Source organism: Nomascus leucogenys, chromosome X, assembly GCF_006542625.1.
Source record: "Nomascus leucogenys isolate Asia chromosome X, Asia_NLE_v1, whole genome shotgun sequence".
In the NCBI taxonomy this organism is placed as follows: Eukaryota; Metazoa; Chordata; class Mammalia; order Primates; family Hylobatidae; genus Nomascus; species Nomascus leucogenys.
Window position 1 is genome coordinate 114898978 of NC_044406.1, and position 5807 is coordinate 114904784.

At 51.7% G+C, this 5807-nt stretch overlaps 1 pseudogene; it reads right to left on the reverse strand.

Moving 5' to 3' along the window:
* Positions 1–3839: 3839 nt before the first annotated feature.
* On the reverse strand, positions 3840–5447 carry LOC100605535 (annotated as a pseudogene).
* Between the last annotated feature and the right edge of the window lie 360 nt (positions 5448–5807).

A 5807-nucleotide genomic window follows, 5' to 3' on the forward strand; every position in this document is an offset into this window, starting at 1 on the left:
AGTATCCCAGGAGGTGGGGGTGGGAGGGGGTCAATAAAATTGATCCAAATAAATTCTTTGCACATACAAAATAAAACTCGCATACACAAAAAGAAATTTGATCAATAAATTAGTAAATTCAGAGTGAGGAAGGAGTAATTAACAGGCCCATTTAAAGTGTAGAATACATTAAATAAAGAATGAGTGACTCCACCGGGACCACTGAAGCAGGAAACACCAATGCGTTTGAGAGGCCTGGAAGATTAGAAACATATTTCAACAAGGAGAAAAGAGGAGAGAGAATGGAGAGCCCAGAATGATGAAGATGCTGGGTGGGGGTGGGGACGGAGGCAGGGGCGGGGGTTGGGGGAGGGATATGTATCAGAGCCTTGGGAGCCTTGGATTTTGAAATCCTACAAAGTTTAACAAAATTGCAGCTTTGCTCTGGTGTATCTCCCGGGCATAGGAAACTTTTAAGTAACCTGCTGCAAGAGCTATTCAAGCCACACCTGGTCTTGAGCAGTTAATATGTCGAGTCTCTTTATATTGGAGTAAACGAAACGTTTAATCCCAAGTCAATTGGAGCATAGCAAAACCTTACTGATTGAGAACAATCCCAGGGTTATCTTGGGCACCTTGCCAATCTACAGGATCCCCTGCCAGAAAAACTGAGGCAAAACGGACTCCACTACCAGTTTAAGCCAGAGTGGAGGACCATATAGACCATGGTTGAGGGAAGTAAAGTTCTGAGACAATTCACTATTGAAGGCAAATAAAAAACTGTCCTATTTCATATAGACACTCACATACTAAACATTTTCCCCCAAAAGGTGGGGCATGAAGGAAACCAAATGTATGACTCGTGGCAGAGCCATAATTGTATAAATCGCTGCTAAGATAATCCAAGTTATACCTAACTCTTAGGCTCTCAATAAATGTTAGCTTGCTTTGAGCTTGATTTCAGGGTCCAGTTCCCCATTTCACTCCCAAAGGAGTCCCTGGGGGGATCCTGTTGGCAACTTGGCAATGGAAAGCTAAACTGGATCAGCTGTGCATATGAATCATCGTAATAATTCCTTTATATGTGGCGAAGAACAAGACCTTGGCCAATAACTGCATCAGCAAGAAGCAGAACTCTTCTCTGCCTCTGTCATACCCCCTGAGACCTCTGAAATTTAAGTACTAGTTTATCACATGATGGTGCTCAGTCTGGCTCCATGCATTTCACTCTGGATTTGTGAAGGGCTGGAAGGTGATTTTTGCTTTCATGGAGCCGTGGTCCCCTGAGACCATTAAGAAGACTCTTTCCAAGCCTGGGGAACATCACTCTAGTACCAAGCCCACAATACAATTCAGAAAACCTTAAAGCAGGTGTCTTCAAATATCTCTGAGCCTCATTTTCCTCACAGGTATATTAGGACCCAGCTTAGCCTTAGTGAAGCAGGTGAGAGGTTGCTATGTTTACAGCTGCTTCCTCTGTTTTTTAATTTCCCTCTGCCATTTTCAATCAGGCCTTCCTCATTAGCTGGATGGGAAAGTTTGCAGAGCCAAACCTGCAGCAGATTCCCTCAGGCGATGTTTTAGTTCTAGTGCGTCCCCAGGCTTTAGGCATAAAAGTGCCTCCCAGGGTGAGGTGACTTGCCACACATTTGGCTGACACCTGCCTATGAAGAGAGACATCTGAAACCACTTTCCCAGAGCAGCCCTGAAGCAGTCAAGTCGGTGAAGTCTTTAGCAGGCTTTCTTCCTAGTCAGACACAGATCCCGATGCACAGCCCCAGGATGAATTCTTAGTCTAGTAAGCACTTCCAACCTGCTGGTCAAGCCTTTGCTGTCACCATGTGTGGCTTACATACCTCTCAAAATGTGAGGTCAGTTAAAAGGCATAAAGCTGCGAAGTCCCACACTCTTAAGAGGGAGCAGGCCATGCAGTCTAAACTCCATTTAGACTGCAGCATCCCAGATAAAGAGGCATCCCACCTTGGAACACCTCTACTGGGAGGAAGCTCAGCACCCCACGAGGCAGCCTCTTCCACTGTTGAACAGATCTAATAATTAAAAGCCCATCCTTTTACCTAATCTCCATCTGCCTCCCAACGTTTCCCGTGGAGCTACATGGAATATGTCTGCTGATCCTGCTACCTGATGTTATTTCCATTGTGTGCTGTGTCTTAGCAATTATACCAGATGGTTTGTGAGGGCATGGACCATGTCTCCTGCTTCTTACGCATCACTATAGTGTTGGTGACCAGCTCTAAAATTACTGGGTAGTGTTCTTAGTTGTGCTCAGTCTCTTCACTTGTGATCATTGTTTCTTCCCAACCCCGCCCTGTCAAGCCTGAATTATACTGATTCTAACTTTACCCTTCAGCTCATACCAGGGCACTATCATCCAGGGGTAAAGTTCATGGGCATCCTTGAGAAATGCCCACAGTAATGAAAACAATCTGCTCAAACTCCACATCATTCTTCCAACACGCATGTGCATGTGTGCACACACACACCACCACCACCACCAGTCTTTGTACCTAGGTGAATGCAAACACAAATGAATTTCAAGGGCATCCTTGAAGGGGGAAACAAATATCAAGTACAGTATAGAGTCCGAGGAGGGTGAGTGAAAACGAGGAAGTGAGAGCATATTACACTTCTTACCTTAGGGTATTACCAGCACAACAACAGCCAGCATCTCTCTCCCGGAGCCATTTGTATCTATGAGTCAGGTAGAAAGTGCAGCAACGTGGATCCCACCCGTGGGAGGAAACCTCCGCCTCCTGGGTTCAAGCAATTCTACTGCCTCAGACTCCTGAGTAGCTGGGATTACAGGCATGCACCACCACGCCCAGCTAATTTTTTAAACCAGTAAAATAGTTTGATTTTAAAATAGTCATCAATGTGAAAATTTTGGCCAGGCGCGGTGGCTCACACCTGTAATCCCAGCACTTTGAGAGGCTGAGGTGGGTGGATCACGAGGTCAGGAGATGGAGATCATCCTGGCTAACACAGTGAAACACCGTCTCTGCCGGGCTCCTGTCGTCCCAGCTACTCAGGAGGCTGAGGCGGGAGAATGGCGTGAACCCGGGAGGCGGAGCTTGCAGTGAGCCAAGATCGCGCCACTGCACTCCAGCCTGGGCGAAAGAGCGAGACTCCATCTCAAGAAAAAAAAGTAAAATTTCCCAAAGCTGGGAATAACAGTCTAGAGCCCAGGTTGGGGGGGGGGGGCGGCCTCACCCAGAGCCCAGCTTGAAGCCCCTGAACCCCACCTTCCCTTCCAGAGGGAGGGAGGAAGCAGCTGAGGAGAGCCCTCAGTCAGTCCTCTCCCTCATCCCTGAGGCCAGCTGTGCCAGGCCCCTTGAGGCCAAAAGCCCATGCAGAGGACTGGGGGGAAGGGAAACAGGCAGGAAACAGAAATTAGAGGTTAATAACTCCAACAACACCCACCCCCAAGAAAACAAAATAACAAACCTGACTATGAAAGGAGGATGGAAGATGAATACTGATAAACTCCTCAGCTCCCCAGAACAGCTCAGTTTGGGCTGGATTGGGCTGATCAGAGGAAAGGTCTTGAGACCCAACTGCATGTTACCTCTGGAGAATAAATATTCTAAGAAAAGGGGAAAACCATGAGGCAAGCCTCTGTGGTCACAGTCAACGCAGCTGACAGGCCTGGTGCGGCCCACCGCCCAACCCCACTCACACAGGGAACAGCTGTGCAGGTCTGGATAGAGAAGAGGTCAAGGGCTTGGACTGGGGACCCTGAGAAGCCAAGGTGTGGGGCCTCCTTGCAGTCCCGGTGCAGCAATGGCAGGAAGGCCAGCAGAGGCCCTAGTAGAGCTGGTTGCCCTGCTGCTGGGCCTGCGTCAGGCTGTCCTTGCGGTGCAGGTGGTGAACCCCCATTCTTTTGGGGCTGCACTGGGGGCTGCTGGAGCTGGGGAGTGGCCAGGCCCTGCCCTCAGTGTGGGAAGTGCCAGGACCCTCCTCCGTGACACTGTTAATGAGCAGCAGGCTCTGGCGCTCTTCCTCAGGGCTGATGGGCAGGTTCAGCTCTTCTTCCTCCTCCCTGGGAAAGCCAGTCAGGTTCTGTGGGAAGCAAAAGCCCACTCTCTTTGGTTCGGGGAGAAGGTGCCTGGACCACCTCATCTCTGTCAGCGGGGTTATGGGCAAAACGGCACTGCAGCTCAGGGAGGGTGTCACTCTTAAAGGCTGTGCCCTGGGCCACAGCAGCAGGTGGCGGAGTATGGTCCACAAATGCCCACTGCCAGCTGGCCAGCAGGTCCTCTTCAGAGCTAACAGACCTGGGTGGGGCACTGAGTGTTGGGGGCACTGAGCTGGGCTGGTGGTTGGGTGAGGCCTAGGCTGAGGAAGGGGCGCTGAGCACTGGGCTGGGGCAGGCCCGCTCACTCCCTTCCCCCACCAGGCTCAGTGAAATGGCCTGGCGGGTAGCATAAGTGCAGTTGGGCAGGGGGCCGTTGCAGGGGATCCAAACCTTATCCTTGCAGAACTCTATTACCCTGCAGCCAGGATACAGTGGGTGTGGTGGAGATGGGGTGGGGTAGGGGCTCAGCTTCTCAAAGGCTGGCAGGGGCAGCTCTTCCTCCGGGGAGCCCCCAGCAGTACCCAGAGAGTGACACTCCCCATTGGGTTGGGGGGTGGGGCTGCCAGGGGCCGGGGGACTGGCTGGATCACCTGGGGCACCCTCACTGATGTCCACATGCACAAAGACATCTTCAGCCACAGGGTGCCCAGCGCTGCCTGACTGGGCTGAATTCAGCAGCAGAGACTCTGGCTTCTCTGACACTCAGGCAATGACCAAAGTAGGCACCACAGCTGCTGGGGCTAGGCTGGGAGCAGGACCCGGGCTGGCGTCCTCTTGGCCACTATGCAGATGTTTCCAAACCATGTCCTATAGCTCACAGGACAGATCAGAGAACTCGTAGTTTCGGAAGTGGGACTTGTTGCACTTGAGGAGCTGCACAGCCAGGTTGCAGTGCCCCTGGTACTGCTCGTTGAGCTCCTCCAGCTTGTTGATGGTGTTCTTGTCATCCAGCCGCTTGTTGGTCAGCTCCACGATCTCCCAGTCCAGCGTCTGCCTATCCATCTCAGCCTTCTTGATCAGTGTGCAGCTTGTCCTCCAACTCCTAGTTGGTCTGCTGGGAAGCCACGTAGCTGTTCTGCAGCCTGCAGAACTTATCCTTAAACTTGTCCAGGTCCTCGCGGCTCTGGCCCAGCTCCAGCTCCAGGCAGTCCTGCCCAATTTGCAGCTCACATTCTAGGACCTCAGTGCAGCTCATGGCCGAGGCCAGGTGCCGATGAAGCTCTTCATTATCCTGCTGCAAGAGCTTCATCCTTTCCAAGTCAGTCAGGGATTTCTCCTGCTCAAACCCGGATCCAGGAATTTCCAGTCGCAACTCCCGATACTCTGGTGGTGCCTTGAGGTAGGGTTCCTTAGCAGGGGCTGCACTGGTCATTCTGGGAGGTGACACCTCCTCCACCTGTGACTGTCAGCAGCTCTCTCTGTTCCGCTGTCCGGGAGTTAGCCCCCAGCTCTCTGCTTCCCACGGCCCCTCCACTTCCTTTAGCCAATAGCTCTTTCTACCGCTGCCAGCTGCGTTCAGGCCACCATCTTGCTGCGGGGCAGGCCGGGTAGTGGCCAGGGCTGCGGGAATCCCCATGCACCTGGCACCTCACGTCATCGGGGGTGGGGCCCCTTTGTAATTGTTAAACATATTTATGTTTTGTCTCCTCCTATAGACTGCAGTCTCCTCAAAGGCAGGGACTGTGATGGTGATACTTCTGCATCTACTTCAAGGCCTGGTATAAAAAGGGGC